Here is a 25,741-nt window from a genome sequence, read left to right as displayed (position 1 = left end):
ATTTGAAAGACTAATTTTGGAAATGAGTCAAAATTAGGGTTTATGGGTGATTTGGAGAATTACGTACGATTGGGTTAAATTGGCATATTAAGACCACTTTCACTTGCGTTGGGATTATTGGTTAGTTTGGGCGCGTTTTGGGTTTGTAAGTGCAATTGGTCGAATTTTCACTAAGTGTCAAAATGAGTTGGTTTGTAAATCCACTCTAAGTGTGTTGTTGTGTTCATGATAATGGAATAGGTACATTCCATCGGCGAGTTGCAAATTATTTCGGTAGCATTTCATCAAGGCGACAAGGTGAGTGGAATGATTATACATATGTGTATATAATGTATCTATTTGTAGGGCGGGAGAGGGGCCGGGTATGCGTTGTTTATACCACCAAAGTTAGTGATATATTTCGTTGTACACTAACGATGGATATTTCGTTGTCCAAATTGCCCAAGAGTTAGTGATATATTTCGTTGTACACTAACGATGGACATTTCGTTGTCCAAACCGACCAAAGTTAGTGATATATTTCGTTGTACACTAACGATGGACATTTCGTTGTCCAAACCGCCAAGCGTTAGTGATATATTTCGTTGTACACTAACGATTGCCTTGAATGGATATTTCGTTGTCCAATCCGACCAAGAGTTAGTGATATATTTCGTTGTACACTAACGATTGCTTTGAACGGATATTTCATTGTTCGAATAGCCTAGGGATTAGTGATATATTTCGTTGTACACTAACGGTTGTTATGAACACCGGTGGGAAATTCGAAGTACCATTCCCTTGTGTTGTTGGTTAACCATGGTGACGTGTTGCAGTGTAACATATTATATTATTCGAGTATATATATGTTGTTGTTGTGCTAGCTTGTGGTCTTGAAGAATTTAGAGATTATACTTGCGATGGTATGCTATGTAAATTGCTAGCGTGTATGAGGTATTTGTGTAAGTGTTTGCATGTAGGTATATTATATATGTATATGTATAATTATTGCACTCACTAAGCGTTAGCTTACCCTCTCGTTGTTTACTTTTTTATAGATTTGCATTGGAGGCGGTGGCTCGGGTGAGTGCGGGGATTAGTGGACTTGCTTTTGGACTTGGATTAGGATTGGGTAGCGTATCCCCAATCGCCATGCTCGGCTTTTATTTCGTGTTAGAAACATGTGGTCGAAAATTGTATTTCGGACTTAACTCGTAAAACGGGCCGATGTGGGCCCGGTGTCGTAAAACTTGTTTATTATCAAAACGTGTTAGTTTTACTTATTATAATGTGTTGTGAAAATTGTTTGGTCTAAATGTGTCGGGAAGTCGAAGATCTTTTTGCATAAAAAGGAAATTTTGATCAGAACTCTCCAGGTCTCTATGCGCGCTGCGCACAGAGAGTGGTGCGCGCCGCGCACAGAGAGTGGTGCGCGCCGCGCACAGAGAGTGGTGCGCGCCGCGCACTACACTGTGTATAAAAAAAATTATTTTGCATTTTACGGTTGGTTAACAGGTTGGGATGTTACAAGTGGTATCAGAGCATGGTCTAAGGGATTTAGGTGACTTGAGATAGGTGCCTAGACTTAGACTTTTGTGTGTGCTTAATTGTTGCGGGACTTGTAGGATTACGGGTCGGAATGGGAATTTGGTTAGTGACCTAGATTATAGGTGGACTAACGTTTATATTAATATGCAGATGTTATTAATATACTAATGCGTTGTTTCGTGTTTATGTTTGTGTTTGCGAAAATCATCGAGCAAGATGGTCGTGGTACTAACGAGTGGATGCGACGTGTTCGCGTATTAGTGACTAGCTATCATTAATATGGGTGCAAATCGTGTCTAACGAGTGATGTAAGACGATTATTGAGCAAGATGGGGCGAGGTTGCATGTATGGTTCTATACGTTCAGGATCTAATCTTTACATTCCTTAGAATGGCGACGGGAAATGGGATCGAGACAAATGACGTGGAGTTTAATGCTAGAGTTGCGGCCGTCGTTGCGGAGCAAATGGGTAGGATGTATCCCGATCTTCGAGAAGAAATGGGTAGGATGTATTCCGATTTTCGAAGTAATGGTGAAATGGAACGTTGTCATAAGAGCTTCATGATGACTAAACCTCCGATGTATGATGGGAAACCGGATCCTTTGATAAGCACAACATGGATCTCGGATGTCGAAGGGTGTTTTCGTACTATTGATTGCCCTCCCGAGAAGAGGACGAGACTCGCTACTAGCTTGTTGCGGGGTAGGGCAAGAGATTGGTTGGATGGTAAGATCGACATTGTTGGTGGTGAAGCATTTATGGGGTTATCGTGGGACGATTTTCAGAAGGAATTCTTCGAGGAGTTCCGAACTCGAGCCGATTTGTCAAATTTGTGTAATGAGTTGCGAAATATGCAACAAGGTTCCGTGGACTTGAATACTCTCAAGACGACCTTTATGGCGAAGGCTCGTTTTTGCCCGAAGTATATTGGGGATGGTCGTATGTTGATGGAAGATTTCTGTCGAACGTTGAATGATGACTTGCGGAACAAGATTAGCATTGGTCAAGTGAACTTGTTCGCGGAGTTATTCGCCGTGGCTAGGGGTTTTGAGTCGCATTCGCGATCGATAATTGGTGAACCTTCGAGTAAGAGAAGGGTTGTTCATATGGTGCTCCAAGTAAGAAAACTAAGGTTGCAAGTGTGAGCACGGGTGGTATACGTACGAGCGTATCGGGTTCTAGTGCGTCTGAGACGACCCGACCCAATCCATAGGGACGAATACAATAACATATGATAACATTGCGAGGTACTTGACCTCTATATGATACATTTTACAAACGTTGCATTTATTCTTAAAAGGCAAACTATCATTACATCAATATTTGACATTTTCGTCTAGCATTTCATAATATCCAAATGACCTAATTTGTCATTTACTTATTTATATTCTCTATTGAACTCCAATGACTCGAATGCAACGTCTTTGTATCATGGATTAAAAGGTCCCAAGTAGTATCCTTAACATGAGCTAATGCACAGCGGAAGACTTAATTCATACCTGAGAATAACATGCTTTAAAACGTCAACATAAAGTTGGTGAGATATATAGGTTTGATGCTAGCAGCGTTATAACAATGGAACACAAGATTTCATATATAAACATTTTAATAAAAATATTCTAAGTGGTTGAGCACTTGGTAACCATACTTAACATTTAATCACGTCGCATATTCCCTTTATTATGAAATCTTACTACACCGTACCAAGGTGTAGTCACGAAACGAAGTACTGTGCAACCGTTGAATACTGGTCGTCCAGTCCGGTTGGGGTTGTCAGGCCCGATAGATCTATCAACAGGATTCGCGTTTACAATACCGCTGTAAATATTAGTTACCAAGCTACAGGGAAGTATGCCAGTGGTACAACTCAACGTAGAATATATTTTTCAGTTACTTGTGTCCATAGCGTAAAACATAAAATACATGTATTCTCATCCCGAAATATTTAGAGTTTAAAAGTGGGACTATATACTCACTTTTGTCTTGAAGATATGTAATTTCGACTTGGTCTCCGATTGATATCACGAACCTATCCATATATAATATATCAATACCTTTTCTTTTTAAACAATCGTCACATATATATACTTATAATACTTTTAATACTTTTAATAATTCCTTAGTCCGTAGTTAGCAGTCCGATGTTAGTAATTCAATTTTAATGGTTCATATTTAGTTGTTTAATAAACCCCCAATGAAATAAATAAAACCCCCATCGTATATGTATTGGTCGAGATTAATCTTGACCCATGGTACCGGTGTTGTCAAATGACGTGTTGCGTACATAAAGTACCGGTGTTGTCAAATGACGTGTTGCGTACAATCATGGGATCTTATGATTAATCTTCTCGTATTGTTTACGGGTGATCCTGAACCATATAAAATTAAATTATGAGTACATATGTATAAAATATCATGTTACTTTAGGAAGATGTGATTTATTTAATTTTCTCCAATTATTTTCGTGGCTAAACTAGTCTTGGATATCCGATTTTGTTTTGGTCATAATTTCTTCGTTACAACTCCGTTTTCGTTGATTCAACTTTCCACTTCCTTGGATCGAGTCCCTCTTTAAGAATATGAACTGTAAATACCTTAGTTTGTATTCGAAATCATAGGTCATAGGTCAAATTTTGGTGAAACTTATGAAGTTAATCATTTTTGTTACAAAAACATCATTTAATGACCATTTTTCTAAAAATACTTATACTATGAATTAAATCATGAAATTTTTATGTGTTAACATATTCATAAGAAATATTATTTTTCCAGAATATAAACCTCCAATTCAAAGTTCAAGATGGTTTTTAATTATCCAACCCAAAACAGCCCCCGGTTGCACTCCGACGTCATAAAAACAGTTTTTTAAGGTATTCTTTGAAAAACCAAGTTATACCTTGTTAAATTAGCATATATTTAAGTTATATTACAGGTCTTGAAGTATTTTAAAAGTTAAGTTAGAAGGATCTATTTAGTTTGCAAACAAGTTTGAAATCATTCAAACTATGTTTTTGTTGTTAAAATTGTATACCATACAATAAGATAGCTATATATATATGAATCGAATAAGGTTATGAACAAAGTTACTACCTCAAGTTACTTGGACAAGATTGCTGTAAAAGAGTAGTAAAAACCTAGAACCAAAAGAGTGATGAAATTGGATGAAAGATTGGAAGCAACTTAAGACATAAACTTGAATTGAAAGTTGTATTTTTGTAGTGTTTTTGTTGATCTTTTTATGGTGGTGTTTAAGGTGATTCTTGAGAGGATTTTTGCTGGAGTTCTTAGAGAGACATGAGGCTAGTAAGTGTGTGTGTTTAGCTAGAGAAATGATGTTCCAAAAATTGAAAATGGATGCATGTATTTATGGTGGTGTAAAAGGTGTATAAATTTGTAATTTTGTGAAAAGATCTTTTAATCATGTGAAATTGTCATACTAAATAACAAAAGTAGTTACCTTATACATAAGGCATGAACAAGGGCTGGTTGGTGGTGATTTGATGTGTATATACCAATAGTAAATACTTATATTGTTTTATGTATTTAAGTCTTTAAAAGTGATTAAATACATTATATATACGATATATGTATAAACATTATAGGTCGTAAGTATTTATGTCAAATAACGTTACGTATAGTTATCGTTTTGAAAGCTTAAGTTAGTAGTTTCAAAATATACTTATAACTTATTGTTATTAATACAAAATGAGATATTTAAACATCCTTAAATCATGTTAAATATGTATATATACATATATATACACAAACGTATAATTAACATATATTGTATAGTTCGTGATATCATCGGTCAAACTAGACGGTTAAACGTTATGTAAAACTCTTTTCAAAATCATAAATCTCAACAATTTAGATTGCTAATCATGTTGGTAAGTTTTAATTTATGTAAATATTAATCTTATAAGTGTAAAACGATCGGAAAAATCCGGGTCGTTACAGCGTCTAAGTGTTACAATTGTGGTATGAGAGGTCACAAGTTTTGGGAATGTTCGTTACCAAAGGGCGATGGCACGGTGTGCTTCAATTGCAAGGAAAAGGACATCGAAAGTCGAAGTGTTCCGAGTTAGCAGGGACGGGTGTGGCGAGGAGACGTTAAGGCACTTTTGTTTTTAATAAATATGTCCTTTAAATATTTATTACGTGCTTGAGTTTGGGTTTGTTGAATGCCTTGCTTCATACGTATCATTGTTAGGGGTGACATTCCTGATGGAATTACCCTATGGCGACTTTTGATGGATGGCGAAGGGCGTAAGACTTGGTGTAACCAAGCATTCCTTAATGTTTCGGAAAATATTTCTACCAAACCATGGAAATGGGCTTTGGTGTTCGAATGTTAGAGCGTGTTCGCTTTCGTGTTGAAGTTGATGAACCACGAGGTTTGCCGTGTGGATGGAACCCTTGAGATCAAGTGTTTGGCCTAGATGAATGTTGGTAATGGAGTCTACGGGACGCAATGTTAGGTGCCTCTTTCATACCTACTGGCGTGGTGTTTGACTCCGATGGTGTGGCGGTTACATTGTACTTAGGGTACCGGGGAGAAACCCTTAGGTACATGAGTGACTAGGTGGAAATTTGACAAGCTAGAGCAATCGGAGCATTGCAAGGTTTAAGTTGTGAAATTTGTGGTAAACTCTTCGTTCGAAGTGTTTAGGATAGGTTAAAATCCTTCGTGTGCTCAAGGATAGAGCAAGGTTTGGTGACGTGCGTATTAAGAGATGCAAGACGGGTGAACCTCGTCTCTCTCTTAGGAGTTATGATAATGCGAATGGCGCATTAGTTGTTGGATTAGTGGTTACTCTTTCCGTGAGAGTGAGCATGTGCTTATCGTCGGGATTTATTGTTGAAGACGAATTCATGGGAATTCAAGGACTATGGCCAATGAGGATATTGGTTGTGTATGTTGATGAGTGGTCATTCCACGGAATGCTATTATTCGACGATGTGGTTACGGAACGGAGTTCTAAGTGGGAGAGTCGTACTCTCGCACGAAGGTGTTCTAGTGTGGTGATATTTGGACGATGCTCATATGGATTTGGAGCTAGTATATAGACCTACGTTGGTCGATTGTGGTAAAAGTACGATTTGGAATAAATTGTACTTGTGGTTTTTGGATCTAAATTATCACTGATGTGGTAATGTGGTAAATCTCATTGGGAGATAATGGACGTGTTCGACGAGCAAAGTAAGATCCCTCGATTAAGGGATGTGCGTGCCGGATTCTCTTCTAGGGAATTATTGTTGTGTCTATGCGCAATATGGGTGGTTCTTGGCTCGATTGGGTTAGCCGTGTGGTTACCTTGGGAATGGCGTCATGGGACTTTGAGAAAGGGTACGATGCCTCATTATCGTATACTTTGGGTGGTAGTTACACAATAGTCATTTTTGCGTACTACGAGGTGATTACGTGTATGTGTTTATTTGGGATTATCTCTAGGTTGACCGCGTTTGACTAGTGATAGGTGATGAGTGATATCGGGAAGGATTAGCTCTTCGTTAACCACTCTTGGTTGTGATGGATGGTGAGCGGTTTTCGAAAAGAACCGTTACTTGTGGGTTTATGATGTTAAGTGACCGTATGAATTGTGCACATAGCTATTTTGTGCACATGGTGATGAGTAATAGCCGATTTTTACTCACACGTTGGTTATAGTGATACGATAGCCGTGTTTTGCTCACATATTGATTGGTAGTGTTGCAATAGCCGTTTTTGCACACTAAGGATATGTCACGATAGCCGTTTTTCGTGTACCTGAGAGTGTGACAATAGCCGTCTTTGTACACCTTGAGTTAAGTGTAAAATAACCTTCATATGGTTAGTATTGAGAACTATTGATTGTTTTGTACACCTTGGGTTTTGTGTTGCTATAGTCGATTTGGACGTTAGCGGTTTTGGTCACTTGCTTACGATGTTACGATAGTCGCGTACTAGCCGTGTAAGCGCACTACGAGGGATGTTAAGTGGTAAGTGTTATCCGTAGGATTCGCTTCATTTCGGTCTTCATCGGTTCGGGTGTTGACTTTATTGTGGTTATTACTAGTGATGTACTTGGTAGGGTACGCTCAGGGATTGATATCTCGGTACGAGATCGGTTGAGTTTTTCCTGATTGGAGGGATTGAACAAATTCTTGTGCTTGGATTTGTGAATTTTAATAGATCGCGGGTGACGATTTGGTTATTAATAGTGATTCTTAGAGGAGGATTGCCTAGAGGAGTTGGAAGAGTACGTGGCGGTCTCTCGTATTCTAAGTGATCGTTATAGACTTCGGATGTTGTGTGTATTGCACGTTTCGGAATGCGTGCAAGTGTGTGTTTAGTTATTGGATCAATCTTCGGGTTAATGTGTAATGTGGTGGAAATCGGATTGTAACATTCGTTAAGGACCATAGAGTGCGGTTCCGGGTGGTTAAGTGACGAGGATCACGAGGACGTGATCGATTCTAAGTGGGGGAGAGTTGTAACACCCAAATATTTATGGTACAAAGAGTTATAATGATGTATGTATAGTGGGTAAAGTGTAGTTTAAATTTAAAAGCTGACTGTCTGATCTGAGCTTAGTGCGCGCCGCGCACCTTTAAGAGTGCGCTCATTGCACTCATCTGACGACAATTTTCTGTCTTTTTCTTTTTTTGAGTTAAATGATGGGCATTTTGGTCATTTCACTTGGGGTCGGTTTGGAGTCTTCAAAGCTGATCCATTGATCATCTTATCCCCATTTCTACACCACAAACACTCTCATCTTCAACCCTAGAGAGAGAAGAGGTTTTAGAGAGAGGAAGCTTCATTTGGAGAAGAAGGAGTTGGATTCTCACCAAAGCTCGGGTTTTAAAGTTGTTCATCTCGTTCACGGCTACGTTGTGGTAGTTTTGGTAAGTTCAAACTCCGAATTTCATTGTTTGATTTTGATATTCAAGTTAGGGTTTGAACTTAAATTGTTAGGAAACCCATTTAAACTCTTGAAGTGAGTTTATTGATGCTAGTAATCGGGTTATTGGTTGTTGTTGGTGGATTTTGGGTTGGTGAACAAATTGGCCATGATTAGGACTTGTATTTGGGTTTAATCACTAGGATTAGTGATTATGGAAGTGTTAGAACCCATTTTGTGTACTTGAAAGACTAATTTTGGAAATGAGTCAAAATTAGGGTTTATGGGTGATTTGGAGAATTATGAGTGTTTAACACTTACGATTGGGTTAAATTGGCATATTAAGACCACTTTCACTTGCGTTGGGATTATTGGTTAGTTTGGGCGCGTTTTGGGTTTGTAAGTGCAATTGGTCGAATTTGCACTAAGTGTCGAAATGAGTTGGTTTGTAAATCCACTCTGAGTGTATTGTTGTGTTCGTGATAATGGAATAGGTACATTCCATCGGCGAGTTGCAAATTATTTCGGTAGCATTTCATCAAGGCGACAAGGTGAGTGGAATGATTATACATATGTGTATATAATGTATCTATTTGTAGGGCGGGAGAGGGGCCGGGTATGCGTTGTCTATACCACCAAAGTTAGTGATATATTTCGTTGTACACTAACGATGGATATTTCGTTGTCCAACTTGCCCAAGAGTTAGTGATATATTTCGTTGTACACTAACGATGGACATTTCGTTGTCCAAACCGACCAAAGTTAGTGATATATTTCGTTGTACACTAACGATGGACATTTCGTTGTCCAAACCGCCAAGAGTTAGTGATATATTTCGTTGTACACTAACGATTGCCTTGAATGGATATTTCGTTGTCCAATCCGACCAAGAGTTAGTGATATATTTCGTTGTACACTAACGATTGCTTTGAACGGATATTTCGTTGTCCGAATAGCCTAGGGATTAGTGATATATTTCGTTGTACACTAACGGTTGTTATGAACACCGGTGGGAAATTCGAAGTACCATTCCCTTGTGTTGTTGGTTAACCATGGTGACGTGTTGTAGTGTAACATATTATATTATTCGAGTATATATATGTTGTTGTTGTGCTAGCTTGTGGTCTTGAAGAATTTAGAGATTATACTTGCGATGGTATGCTATGTAAATTGCTAGCGTGTATGAGGTATTTGTGTAAGTGTTTGCATGTAGGTATATTATATATGTATATGTATAATTATTGCACTCACTAAGCGTTAGCTTACCCTCTCGTTGTTTACTTTTTTATAGATTTGCATTGGAGGCGGTGGCTCGGGTGAGTGCGGGGATTAGTGGACTTGCTTTTGGACTTGGATTAGGATTGGGTAGCGTATCCCCAATCGCCATGCTCGGCTTTTATTTCGTGTTAGAAACATGTGGTCGAAAATTGTATTTCGGACTTAACTCGTAAAACGGGCCGATGTGGGCCCGGTGTCGTAAAACTTGTTTATTGTCAAAACGTGTTAGTTTTACTTATTATAATGTGTTGTAAAAACCGTTTGGTCTAAATGTGTCGGGAAGTCGAAGATCTTTTTGCGTAAAAAGGAAGTTTTGATCAGAACTCTCCAGGTCTCTGTGCGCGCCGCGCACAGAGAGTGGTACGCCGCGCACTACACTGTGTATAAAAAAAAAAATTATTTCGCGTTTTACGGTTGGTTAATGGGTTGGGATGTTACAGATGACACGTTTGGCCGAGGAGAATGCGCCGGATGGTGGATCTGCCAATGTGTTATCGTACAAGATAGAGAATCGATCCGGGAAGAATAGTTTGAAAGAAACAGTTAACGGTAAATTGAAAACAGCGGGTCCTAGAGGTTGATTGTTGTAATTCGTCGTGTGTACTTCGTTTGTTTCGTTCCTTCTTTTCCGTGTAGTATTCGGGAGGCTCGTTTTTAGATAGTTTTTGTTTACATGTTTGCTTTTTAGGTTCGGGCTTTCTCGTTTTCCTCATCTTTTTGTAATCTTTGTTGATGGCGTTTTTCTTTGGAAAACGACGTCGTATCCATATGAGTATTCGTTTTTTCGGAAAAAAAAAAAAAAAAAAAATGATAAGATAAGTAGAAAACCTTCTGGACTTTACTATAAACCGGCAGGCTTACCACTTGCTAGATCCATCGAACATACAATAAACCTCTATGACGGTCATAAATCAGTTTGTGTACGCCCTTATCTCTGGGAATAATACAAGTAAGCCAAAGTCCATTTTCCAACCCGATCAATTTGGTAAAAAAGAAGGACGATTCATGGAGATTCTGCATCGACTATAGGGCCTTAAACAGAACTACAATTCTAGAATAATTTCCAATTCCAGTAGTTGAGGTGCTACTTGATTAATTGCACGGATATGTTTTCTTCTCCAAAATTGACCTCAAGTCAGGTTGGGGTCAGAGATTCAGATGTTGAAAAGACCGCTTTCCGCACTCATGATGGACATTATGAGTTCCTTGTTATGCCCTTCGGCTTAACTAACTCCCTTGCCACTTTCCAAGCCCATATGAACTAGGTATTTCGCCCACTTCTTCGCAAGGGTGTATTCGTTTTCTTTGACGATATTCTGATTTACATCCCTACTTATAAATACCCTACTTGTTAGGACGTCCGTTTACTGTTCATATCGACCAAAAGAGTTTGAAGCACCTACTCGACCAACGTATCACAACTACGGATCAATAAAACAAAATTGGATAGCCAAATTATTGGGTTATTGGCTCACAATTTGTTACCAACAGGGTAAACAGAATAGAGCTGCTGATGCATTATCTCGCCAACGAATTATCATCCCCGATATCGGTTCCACAGTTGCTAGATAGTGCATCTTTCGGTGAAGGGTAAAATTATGATGTTAAACTGGAACGAATAATTGAAGAATTAAAGGCTGATCCTGCATCACATCCCGGCTATTATATTCATGGGTTCAAGATCGGTTGTATTACCATGACCTTAGTAATTCCATATAATTCGGAATGGATACCCAAATTGCTTGCTGAATTCCACATTAGCCCCATAGCTAAACATGTTTATTGGATCAGAATGACTATATATGTCCAACGATTTGTGCATGCCTTCAACACTTGTTAAAGATTTAAATCATCAACTCTTGCCCCTGCAGGTCTTCTACAGCCTCTTCCAATTCCATCAGCTATTTGGGAATATGTCTTCATGGATTTTATAACAGGTTTACCGAAATTCAAAGGGTTTGAAACAATATTTGTCATGGTTGATCGCCTCTCCAAATATTGTCACTTCGTCCTCCTAAAACGACCATTTTAAGCCCGCACGCTAGCTGAGATTTTTGTCAAGGAAATCGTCCGTCTACATGTTATACCAAACTCCATTATCAGTGATCGGCATCCCCTATTTCTCAGTAAATTCTGGCAGGAACTTTTTTCCCTCCAATGTAGCAGTTTGAAATTCGGTTCAGCTTACCATCCCGAGACAGACGGCCAAACTGAAGTAGTAAACCAAAGTATGGAAACCTACCTTCGCTGTTTCGCTGCGGATCAACCCAAAAACTGGTCTTTTTGTTTTCCATGGGTCGAATATTGGCACAATACAACATATCACGTATCCACTAAAACTACACCTTTCGACATCATTTATGGCCAACCTCCTCCTACTATTTTCTGTTTCATTTTAGGAGAGGTGCATTGTGAATCTGTTTTGCAGGATTTAAATGACCATGATGAAGCTCTCTAACAGCTAAAATATCATCTTCAAAGTGCACAATCCTACATGAAATCTGTGGCCGATAAACATCGAAGGGATGTTGAATTTTCTATTGGCGATTGGGTTTTTTTCTTAAATTGCGGTCCCCACCGACAACAAACTGTGGTCAAACGCATACACCAAAAGTTATCTGCTCGGTACTACGGACCTTTTCTTATCACTGCTCAAATTGGTTCGGTAGCCTATAAGCTACAGCTCCCGGAGGCATCCAAGATTAGATTCACCCAGAGTTCCATGTCTCAGGTCTCAAAAAAGCTATTGGCACAGCCCCTGTTGAAGCTTCTCTTCCACCTGGCTTTGACACCGATCCATCGGACATAACACAACCAGATAAATGCCTAGCCACTCGCACCATAACTAAAGACAATGTGAAGACACCACAATGGTTAGTTCATTGGCCTTCCACTGATGAAGCAACATGGGAGGACGCCCTTGATATCCAATCTCAATTCCCAGATTTCGGCATTGATACAAAACGGCTTGCTATCAATGCAGACCAACTCACTACTTTCATCATTCAGCCCAAGAAGACACAGCCCAACCCTAGTGACTAGAAGGTGTATCAAAGGAGGAATGTGCAATAGATCTAATCAAGAGCCAGGATTAAATTAGTTGGTTATTCTGCTTTTGGAGGAGAATATATTGTATTGGTGCTAGCATGTAGAAAGCATCTTTTATCTTTTTGAATATCTTGTTAGGGTTTCGACCATTGACTTAGGCAATAGGTTTTCTCTTAAATATTGGGAAATATCTATATGATTTAGAATTTATACTTTCATATCAATAAAAAGTTCATCCACTTCATATCTTTAATTCATATATTCTGCTATTTCATTAATTTACACAATCATCATCTATTAGAAGGTACATGAATGCTATATTACGCTCTTTCAAAGATAATTGTGTATGCACTTGGTTCTAATGATAAAATGATAATTATCAATATTTCTCACCTCTTTATCTATTTAACAAGCCCGGAGTACATTGCTCACTTTAACTCTGTGAAATCGTGATCATAGCCTGGATTAAGTATTTAGAATGAATTTCTTGGTAGATCCATATGATGAACTTAATGAATGTTGTGATATCCCTATTTACATGAATACAGAGTGCTCCAATGGTTTTGTGCATTACCTACATCATGTGGTAAGAATTTAGATTTTATTGTAGGTGATATTGAGGTTTTAGACAATGATGTTACGATTTTACTTATAAATGGCCATAGGTCATAATTGGGTCAAAAAATGTATGTCGGTGATTTTTTTGTTTACAATGTCATAAATCGTTTATATTTTAGTACAAGAATTAGGGCAAAGAGCGTCCGCTTCACCCAAGATTGTCCGTTTTGACTAGTAGTGTAACCGGTGACACACAAGTCCATCATCAACCATTAAGTGTATTGCGTCCTAGTTTGTATTAGTTTTTACTAGAGCTATAATCTATCATGTGTCGAGAATATCTTAATTATGGCTTAACATCTCAATTTTCTTCATCCAGATGCATCCATATTTTTTTTTAGTTTACCTTAAAAATGTAAATGTTACTGTCTATTTTTTTTTAGTTTAACTTATGGAAGTGGACATAATAGAACTGAAGTTTCTTATTCTTTTCTATTTATGGAAGTTGACTGCGGAGTATTAATTTTGAACATCTAAAATGGAATAATGGACTATTAATATGAAGCGAAGGGATTACATTTTTTTGGGATATGTTTTTTAGAGGTTGCAGAGTTGTTGATGATTACAACAATTGTTATGATTATATTGTTATTAATTACGAGTAATTAATTTAAAGTATTAAATTAGCATCGTTATAATGGATTCAAATGATTTTGTTGCATGCTGCTATGTTATAAACTTATAATGGGTGTTGCTGCTACACATTGGATTTGGAATTAGATTTGCACTATGAAGATTTTGTTACTTGTGAGATTTTATTATCAATGTATATTGTTGTGTTTTATCAATTCCATTGACATTAAATCTAAAACTTATGGTTAATAATAACCACATAGTGAAGTTGTGATGTGATCGAACAGTTGGTGGTCTGCCTCCTTTGAGGAGGTAAGGAGTTCGATCCCCACTAGCTACATATTAACCCACAATTTCATTCCTCATGAAGTACCACTCATGGCACCTTTTCCACATCGCGTTGGGGGTAAAGGGGAGGGAGGTTTTACCGTCCATGTCCCGTATGAAATTGGTGCGGGTTTCCTCCTAAGCACGCAGTTGGGGGGCGGATATAACAATTGCAAGAGATGATCGCGTGGGTGGTTAAGTCCCCCTAAATGATCCTCAGCTGTCCAAAATAATAATAATAATAATAATAATAATAATAATAATAATAATAATAATAATAATAACCATGAAGTTTGTATTGCTAATAAATTTTGTTAGAAAATCAGATTATATTTAGCCAACACACGTGTTTTATAATTAATATTGTTCAATTTTCAAGATTATACAATAGTTTTTCCTTAACAAACACGTAAAATATTTTACAGATCATTCAACTAGTATATGTAAAAATGTGTAATTCCTGTATTATTATTATTATTATTATTATTATTATTATTATTATTATTATTATTATTATTATTATTATTGTTGTTGTTGTTGTTGTTGTTGTTGTTGTTGTTGTTGTTGTTGTTGTTGTTAACACCTATTTCCTTATGAGGTAAGGCTTAGTGTGTCAACAAAGTACTAGAAGTGATCTAGTTAAGTATGGGGTGAGTGTTGCCGATTGATTGTTTGCTCTCGGGAAGTAATCGCTGCAGACCCGGTTCACAAGTATTTCTACTTGTGGGGTGGCTTTATCAATCTGTCGTCTGTAGTGCGAATAATTGCTAGCCGGATGACTTCTAGTGAGAGAAAGTAGAGAGAGAAAGGTCTCAGCTTTCAAGTTTCTCTGTATGATCGAATGTGTGTAAAATGACGACCCAAGGGGTCTATTTATAGTGTCAGAGCTTCCGGATTATTCGGAGACACGTGTCAGATAATGATATGTTCTGTTATTCGTGATCCGAAATTCATGCTGAACGTGGCGTTCTCCGGCCAGGGTTTATGCACTAGGCGACCTTCAGGGCTTACGCATGACGGAGCAGCCTGCAGAGCGGAGAGCGCTTGACGGATAGTTTCATACAACTTGCTGTTTCCAGTGTTTCTGGTGATAATTTCATGCGGGTATTATACCTTTTATGCGTGTATACGATAGGATACACCATTAAGTCCCCCCAGTTTGATGACTTAAGCATTTTTTAAAAAATGATTAAGTTGTTAAACTTTTGACAAAGCTTCTGAAACAAGTTTTCACTTTTCCCATTTGCATCGGGAAAGATATTACTGGCATTTAATGATAGCCGAAATATACTGAATTCATGATGATTAACTTTACATGGTCAAAATTATCCACACGCCTCCAGCTGTAAAAAACGTCCCTTGATATTCGTCTTTGAATCACGTCCATACACGTGTATGGCTGAAAATAAAACCCCTAAAATTACCATCTGTTACAGCTATCCACCTTTTTCCTTTTTAACCACCAAAAAACCCTAATCAAGCTTTCACTTTTTACAGCTTTCGCTACAGTGTTCATCGTTTACCATCAATACTATCTTTACTTCCTGTTGCATTAGAACATTAATGGCAGCCATAAAGGATGTTACAGCTTGTTAGTCCCTATATGAAGCTAAATCGACGGTTTAATTAGTGTTTGGTGGGTTGTGAGTATTAGTTATCAAGAACACACTAGAGAGAAAAGGATAAGATATGTGATAATCAAATGGATAACTAGTTTGATACAAGTGAGGAGGTTGCTTTATATATGGCAACCTCCTTAATTACAAAAGTTACAAGTTACCACGGTAAATACAGTAAATTACATTACATAAAGATAATTAAAACCGTGCGCCACTAAACTATTACATAAACATATGTCAACAATCTCCCCCTTGGCGTGCGGTTTTCAAAAAATATCATCACCTAATCATCAGCTTTGACTGGCACCTTCCGAAGCCTTTTTCTTTGCTTCCTCCTCGGCTCTCATTGCCCTGATCACGTCACTTCCCGGTGTGTAGTTTCTTTCATAGTGTTTGGGAATGATGAACCTCTTGAGACTGGTGGTTTTGTATTCGAACCTTGGAACATATTGAGAACCTGTGAAGTAGTTCTTCTTTCTGTTGATCCCCAGTGAGGTGTCAAACTGCCTCATGTACAACTTAAATTCAAGCAGCTCGTTGATGTGGTTTGCCATTTCGTTTGTCATCAGCTTTTAGTAATTGTCGATGTTTTTGGTTCGTTTGCAGATGTCAAAGAACTTAAGAGCACGCTTGAGTGTCCCGTCAGAGTACTTTGGTAGCTCAGATTTGCGAATGAAAATCAGTTTCTTGATCTTGTCGCGAAATATGAAACCTTCTTCAGGGGCGTCAAGTACATAGCGGATTCTGAAAGCCGACAGATCCAGATTACCGATGGTTTGATTTGGTGCGGAGAGCAGAATTTTCTTTCGTATTGATTCGACTCCAAGCTGAAGATCATATTGAGAAGCAAGCTTGACCCTTTCTTTCATGAACCTTCTCACTCGTTCAATAGCAGTTTCAATCACCCATGTTTTCCTTATCTTGTCCCTCAGCCAGTTGTAGAGAAATAAGATGTCCACCGGTTTCAGTTCAATCAAATCATACTCAGAGAATGTGTATTCTTGATCGTTTGAGCGAATCACCTTGAAAAATGGAGTGTAAACTTTGCTTGTCAAGGCCCTGCATTGAACATTGTTAATGATAACGATCGGGTACGTTCTCTGCTCATCCATTTCAAACTCATCCCAGTTTTTGAACACCCTCCTTTGATATCGGTAAGTCATCAACAAATCTTTATCTTTCAAGAAATCGTAGCACCCAATTGTCTTGAACCTTTCAGCGACTGGCACGTTTTGAGTTTATCTTCACTAACAAAGATCTTGTAAGCTTGCTCTTCCAGCCAGCAGCCCTGTAGTACTGCTTCAGTTTGAGGTTCGCCGAGTTGAATTGGTAGAGCTTTGTGTTTGTTGAATTCTCCATGTTGTGGATCAGAGGATGTGGCTTGATCAGTAGATGGTTGAGCTGTAGTTTTGGGAAATCTCGGAGCAGGTTCACCGGTGTACTCCTGAGTGACAAACCTATCAAGATCTTCGAGCTCTTCCTCATCAGGAGCTACTAGGTTCACATAGTTTTCTTTTGAGAAGGTTCCTTCAATGATAACCACCGGAGCAGGTTGAGGTTTGACATTCCTGAAGAACTCTTCTTCTTCTTCTTCTTCTTCTTCTTCTTCTTCTTCTTCTTCTTCTTCTTCTTCTTCTTCTTCTTCTTCTTCTTCTTCTTCTTCTTCTTCTTCTTCTTCTTCTTCTTCTTCTTCTTCTTCTTCTTCTTCTTCTTCTTCTTCTTCTTCTTCTTCTTCTTCTTCTTCTTCTTCTTCTTCTTCGGTCTTAGGGATGATGAGAGGTGGTGCTGGTGATGCTGGAGTAGTAGATGGTTCAGAAATTGTGGTGATTGGTTCGGTTGACGGGTTAGTGTATATCACCATGACAAGTGTGGTTTCAGCTGAGGTAACCACCGCTTCAGTTTCTACTTCTTCCTTAACATCAACATAAATGATTTCTTCAAGGTCATCATCATCATCAGAGTTTATCGTTATCACATCATGACCTTCGGGGGCAGCATCATCTTCTTCGACTGTGTATTCAGCCCCTTCGACTAAACCTTCTGGCACATCGGCGTCATCAACAACTTCTTTACCTTTCCTGGATGAGCTTGGTGGAGTTTGAGATTGACTGGTGGTGTGAGTAAGATGATCAGTGAATCTTCCTCCGATATTCTCCCCCTCATGTTGACTTCCGGCATCGGGGTCATCATGTCGCCTTGAGGAAGATGGTTGATCAACACGACACGGGATTGGTTCTAGTACAGGTGGATAATTCGGGATGAGCTGAAGTGAATTGAGAAGCCCAAGGATAGCTTTTATGATGTAGTCGCCCTCAGAAAGGTTAACTGAGAGAAGATAGGTGTGAAATTCGCTTTCCCGTTGAATATATGTGAGATTTGGTTGATGAGTGACAGTTTGATCAATAGGTGAAAGGATCGCTTCCTAACCATCCGGACGATGTCCATATTGATTATAAACGATGTACAATAGTTGATAACATTGCGAGGTACTGGACCTCTATATGATACAATTCTACAAACGTTGCATTTATTCTTAAAAGACAATCTATCGTTACATCAAAAGTAGACATGTTCGCCTAACATTTCATAATATTCAAATGACCTAATCTGCCATTTACTTAATAATAATCTCTATGAACTTCAATGACTCGAATGCAACGTCTTTTGATAAATGTCAAGAATGGCCCCAAATGATATCCTTAGTATGAGCTAATGCACAGCGGAAGATTTCTTTCAAGTCCTGAGAATAACATGCTTTAAAACGTCAACATAAAGTTGGTGAGATATATAGGTTTGATGCTAGCAGCGTTATAACTATGGACCACAAGATTTCATGTTTATACATAATACACTCCTCGTGTATGAAAAGTCGTTGAGCACTTGGTAACCATACTTAACATTTAAATCACAGCAGCATATTCTTAAGTAAACCCTACACCGTACCAAGTGTAGTAACGAGACGAAGTACTGTGCAACCGTTTAAAACTGGTCGTCCAGCCCGGTTGGGGTTGTCAGGCCCGATAGATCTATCAACAGGATTCGCGTTTACGCTCCTCACGTAAATATTAGCTTCCAAGTATAAAGAAATATGCCATGGTACAACTCAACGTAGAATTTATTTTTGATCACTTGTGTCCATAACGTAAATCATTTATAAAAACAGCGCATGTATTCTCAGCCCAAAATATTTAGAGTTAAAAGGGACTATATACTCACCATACTGTATTTTGTAGTAAAAATACATATAACACCATTGATCAATTATATGGTTGGCCTCGGATTCACGAACCTATATCATTTATATGTATATTAACACATATCATAGTAATCGAACAAATTTAGATATTATTATTAATTGTTATTTTATTAACTTGTATGTTTTATTAATAACTAAATAAACTATATTTAGTTTTATATACATTAAATAGATGATTATTATAATATAGTTTTATAAAATATATTTTTATATAACTAACTTTTATTCTAATAATAATAATATTACTAGTGGTAAAAATGGTTTTAATGATTTTAAATAAAAATGATATCTTTAATGATAATGATATAATAATAATTTTAAATAAATAAATAAAAATGATACATTTAATAATAATATTATTATTATTTTTTTTTAAAAAATGATAAACTTATTAATAATGAGAATGAAAATAATAATTTCAATAATAATACTTAATAATGATAACAATAATAGTAATAATAATAATAATAACAACAACAACAACAACAACAATAATAATAATAATAATAATAATAATAATAATAATAATAATAATAATAATAATAATAATAATAATAGATAATAAAAAAAATTGGTTATTGGTTATACCCTTTAATAAGCTTCCGAAAAAAAATTGCCCGCAACGGGACTCGAACCCGTGACCTCTCGATCAAATACAACACCACTAAACCACTCCTCCAATTCGGGTTTTTCTGTTTTAAACTCTCAACTAATTTAGTTAATCCGTATTTTATTATCATCATTGTCATCCTATGTTTCAGTCGACCCAGCAGGAGAATAGAAGCCCATTTAATTTGGGTTGGTTTGAATGGCCTACCTTGCAACCGATATCCACGTCATTTTCTTTAATCAATCATAACAGACTGACATTCGGTCATAAATATAATTCTAAAATAAATATCACTTTTTATTAAAGATAACAAAGAACGGATTGAGTGGGTGAAGGTTTCTTGCGGCCCACCACTGTCATCATGAAAAGAGAATTTTTCCCTACAGCAAAAGTAATCGAGTAGTTCATAAGTGGTTTGGGTTTTGGGTAATCTTGGACAGAAACAACGACGACAGCAATTAGGGTTTCTTGATAAGTGGTGATCGAATAAAAAAAATAGCAGCAACAATAAACAATAACAAGGGAACGATAGTGTTTGATTTGAACAAGGTGCAAGAAAGCAAAAGATTTGGTTTGGTTTGGGTTCACAAAGAAGAAATAAGAGAGGATAGAGATGAAAAAAAAAAAATTATGGTGGTGATGGTAGTCGACAATTGAAGCAAGAGGGAAAGAGAAAAGAGAAAGGGATTATGGTGTGAGGATGGCTGTGTTGGTGTGGGTCTATTGTCGGAAACACAGAAGAGAATGCAGCACTAGTTGGAGCTTAATATGGGTTGTGGTTTTTGCAAAACAAGAACAGATAGGAATAACAGGTAATCGGTTTCCTTATCATCTTCTCATAATAATAATAGTTTCAGGTTTTGCTTTAATGTGGTTGTGTTGGCTGTTTTTGGTTGGTTCACTAAAGTACCGATTAGAACAGGAAACAGATAGGAAAAATATAACAAGATGGTGGTAATTCAAGGTTGAAGAGGGTGTTTAATTCAAGCAGAAACAGAAGGTACTTTCAGCAGTAGGAGTCGAAATAGTTGGTCTTTGTGATAGTTATCAGGTGACGGTTAGAAGGTGAAAGTGGTAAAGTGTATGCGTGTGGTATATTGGTTATTTGATCGGACAACCGGAGTAACAAGTTATGATTCGATCAAGATTGAACATGAGCAATTGTAGTAACCGATGGTGGTGGCGTTTCCCTTTGTTGAAAGAAGAAGATTTAAAAACAGAAATTAGTAGATTGATAGTGGATTTCAAGATGGTGATTTAATGGATACAATACAACAATGAATTGGTGAATTTTATAAGGATTTGCAGCCGACAGCTAGTACAAATTTGAAACAGGAAGAAGGAAAATAAGATCATATATTTTCTATTAGTACAAATCAGTTACAGTTGGAAAATGATGTAAATCTGTATTTGATTTTTATATAACAGTATGTAGTATGTAAAAATACATAATCTTTGATTACTTATACGTATTTATATATAGCAGTATATATGTATAAATATATCTGTTTTATATATATATTTGTATATATATATATTAATTGAACATTATGGTTAATCTTATTAATGAATAAATATAATTATAATAATAATATTCTTAATGTTATAATTAATAATAATAATAATCTCAATAATATCTAAAATTACAATTTATAATAATAATGATATTCTGTAACAATTCAAATATATATCAATTTTATATATTATATTATAATAATCATATAATGATATCAATATTAATATTAATATTAATATTAATATTAATATTAATACTAATAATAAAAGTAATAATAATTATAATTAAACTTATATACGTTTAGGTAAAGTATTATATGTCTAATACCTTTGTAAACATTTTCTATTAACAAGTATATAATATCTATACATATTTATATACACATAATTGTTCGTGAATCTTCAGGCATGGTTAAAGGGTAATTGATATCCGAATGTAGATTTCAAACTTTCTAGACTCAATATTATAGATTTTTGCTTATCGTGTCGGAATCATATGAGGATTAAGTTTAAATTTGGTCGGAAATTTTCGGGTTGTTACAGTACCCACCCGTTAAAGAAATTTCGTCCCCGAAATTTGGTAGAGGTCGTCATAGATAACAATAGGGATGTTTTCATGACGAATATGTGGTGATAATGGGGTTTTTATCATTATTGAGAGATATAGATAAAACGATTCGATCATGTGAAGCACACGAGTGGAGCTATCACAAAAGAGTGAAATGAGTAATATGGAATTGTTTTAACCGAGGACGTGGTTATGATTGATTTCCGGATTTTAAGAGATTTAAGGAAAATCTTACGTAATAAGATTCGGTTTTTCGGCGATCAGGATCTTCTTTGATTTAATGCGGCCATCTGTTTCGATTTCTCTGTCGGATATCTTACTATAAATCCACCTTCTTCCCTTCCTTACTTCCCACATCTTCTATCATTTCTCCCTCAATTCATACCTTAAAGTATTCTTTAAAATGCTCCATCCCATTCTGATCCTTGATATACTCTTAAATTTCACATCTGTCATTCTTCTTTTTCATCTATCACCAGAAGAATCTATTTACTTCTACTATACTCTTGTGTTTATAGTGTTTCTAGTTCTACCGTGTCTCTATATTGCTATCTGCATCGATATACACGGTTTGTAATTTCTGAGTGGTTGTTGGGTTTTATATCTTCCCTTATATTTCGATGTTCCTGCTTCTGTCCTTTATAATCATTGTTATCCACAGTTAATGCTCTCTTCTGTTTGCTGCGATTTATACTCCAATTTCTATTTCGGGGCATTGTCCCTTCGTTTCTTCTTCCCGTCCTCCAGTCAAGTGAGCAATGATTCGAAATTTGTAGGTATGAAATTTGGAATGAACATAGCTAATGTTCTCAGAAAGAAATGGTAATGGCACAATTTTGATTCGTCAAATTACCAAAATATTCTGGAAAAGATAGGGCTATCAAGATGATATGTTCCTAATATGTTTGGAGGTTGAATAGAATGTAAGAGCCGTGTAACATGGCACATGATGATGGTACTGTGAATCATCACATTCCATTAGAAACTCAACATGACTTGCTGTAATATAATGAAGTTGATCAAGTTTCATTATATTATACTAATTCATGCATCAGTTCCCAACACTACTTCAAAATATTCCTATTTCAAACTCGAAGGTTTCAAAATTTAGAAACTAACACAGTTTCTTTTATGTTGTATCGCAGATAATTCGGAGAGATAGATGATATTAGATAAGACTAGTTGTGATAATATCTTCAGAAATATTGAGGATATTTATAATGATAGGCACGATGATATTTTATATTTTCTATCATTGATGGATGACGAGGAGGATTTGTTTGTGAAAGTTTAGAATGAGAAGTAAGGTATTTGCTAATGATTTCAGCAGACACGGAATTGTTTGGATTCTTTGAAGTCAAACTTATTCTTTATGATCTGTCCCCGGTTTTCTTCATGGTTTCTCATAATCCGCTTTTCGGTACTAAATTTTCTATCGAGTGTTCCTAACCCTCCTTTCTTTATCATCAACTTTTGGCCCTTAAAACCATTTACGACATGCTGCTTCATCAGCATTCTCAAAGTTAACGGATCTGGGTCATCGGTTATCAAACCGAGGTGGTTTCAAGAGAATTATGTTTTAGATAATTAAACGCTGATGGTAGTATGGTGGAATATAAATGGTTCTTCGGTAACGACGGCGAACGAACAACGTGTATATATCGAGATTATAATAAGAGTAGTCTTACTGAGAAGCCGAAGTGGAGCTGTGACAAAATTGGCTACTTTGAAAAGGAATCGTAAGGTTGTTTTTGCTAATGAATGATAAGGAATTCGACGCGGATACGATTTAACTATAACTTCGGTTTCGAAAGTTTTTCAGGTGCATAACTGTATGCATAAATCTTTCTTCCGTAGACGAGGTGCGGCGGGTTCAACTTTTCGATCGAGGTGTTTTCAAGAATCATAATTGGTTTGAATATGGATTGTAATTGTCGAGGTACAAATGAGGTTTAAGACAAATTCAAGTGGCAAACTTGAAAAATTGTTTAGTTTCATATGTTATAATCAATATTTTAATTCGTTTTAGTTGTCCAAAGTTAGCAGTCCAATAGTCCAATTGTCCAATCGTCCAATATATTCATATATAAATTAATATATAATATTCGAATTAATTAATACGTATCGTGACCCGTGTACCGGTCTCAGTGTCGATCACAACTCAAACCATATATATATTTTGGAATCAACTCCAACCCTGTATAGCCAACTCCCACCTTCACATATAGAGTGTCCATGGTTGTTCCGAAATATATATATAGATGGGTCGATATGATAAGTCGAAACCTTGCATACGTGTCCCGTTATTTAAAGTGCGTAAAATAAATAAGTATATATCATGACCCATTATACAACGTGTTGTCTCAGAATTAATCCGACGTATTGTTGTACATGTGTCCCGACGGTATGTAAAGTGCAGAATTTAAATAACAATAAATAAAATTGCGAGAATGTAAATTACGATAAATTAAATGTTAATCAGTTAGCTGGGAACAGTTAGCTAGGAACAGTTAGCGTGGAATCTTAACAATATTTCAATTAGTTAATCCGTTTGTTTCTAACAATTTTTATTTTGTCCGACGTTTTCTTCGTTATGCCACTTGTTGGATTCTGATGAGTCAAAACTCAAATATGAAATTTGAATGGAATGGATATTCTGTGGTGAACGGATACGTATATCGATGGTTGCAAATAGGATAGTAAATGACCGTTGGATCAGATTCGAAGAATGTACAGTGTAACTTATTAATGTGAAATCTAAATATTCCTCGGGTACTACCTACCCGTTAAAATATTTTTCATCATTAACGGTTTGTACGAAAGAATTTTTAATTACAATCTTCATGAAAATATACTTACATATATATTCTCTTCGGATGTAACTATGAATTTAATGAGTCAATAGGATATTAAACTCATTTGATTTATCGTTATTACTAGATTACATGATCTCTAAAACATTAGAGATTACATAATCACCATGTCGAACGAAGATAAGTGAGGTAGATCGATTCGTAAAGTGAAGATAATCTATGTAAAACGATATGTAGAACGAAAATCATACTCGAAGTATAGATGGTGATATTGAGGCATGTGATGTTGATATCTGAGATATGGATTGTGATGTTGAGATTTACGACGCGGTTGTGGTTGAGGTGATAAGGATACTGTCGACGTTGATGATGATGGTACGGATTATGCTGTTGGTGCTGCTACTGGTGTTTGTAACCTTCGCACCATGTTCTCCAAAGCCACTACCCAAACGCGAAGTTCGTCGACATCTTCTCTTATGCCGGGATGATCGGTGGTTCGGACGATCGGATGAATAAGATCTAGAATATGAGATAGTATATAGTCTTGACGAGACACTCGGGAAAGGAGAGAGAAAATGGTTTCTCGAACGGGTTCGCCGGTAAGTGCTTCAGGTTCATCGCTAAGAGGGCAATTCGGTGGATGGGAGGGATCTTCGATGTGAAATGATTTTTGGACAACGAATGATATTCTAACTATATAGAATATCCAAATATATAATACTAAAGATTTCGTAGTCTACAGAGGAAGTTACGGCATTTATCAGGCAATTCTACAGATGTGCTAAGATAGGAGTTATCAGATACGCTAAGATATGAATTTTGTCTATACACTATCGATGCACTAAATGCAGTAAGACGTGTCTAGACTTAAGAATGATAAGCAGGCAATTCCCTAAGGATGATAAGCAGATGGTTTCTGACTAGAATGATAAGCAAAACTTTTGACATGCAGACACGATCGAAGTCCAGACTCACTAATGTATCCTAACAACTTATCAGTTAGACACGCTAATGCAGACCTGGTTCACTAAGACCACCGCTCTGATACCAACTGAAAGGATCGCTTCCTAACCATCCGGACGATGTCCATATTGATTATAAACGATG

Source organism: Rutidosis leptorrhynchoides, chromosome 11, assembly GCF_046630445.1.
Source record: "Rutidosis leptorrhynchoides isolate AG116_Rl617_1_P2 chromosome 11, CSIRO_AGI_Rlap_v1, whole genome shotgun sequence".
Lineage (NCBI taxonomy): Eukaryota > Viridiplantae > Streptophyta > Magnoliopsida > Asterales > Asteraceae > Rutidosis > Rutidosis leptorrhynchoides.
Note: the sequence above shows the minus strand (reverse complement) of the source record.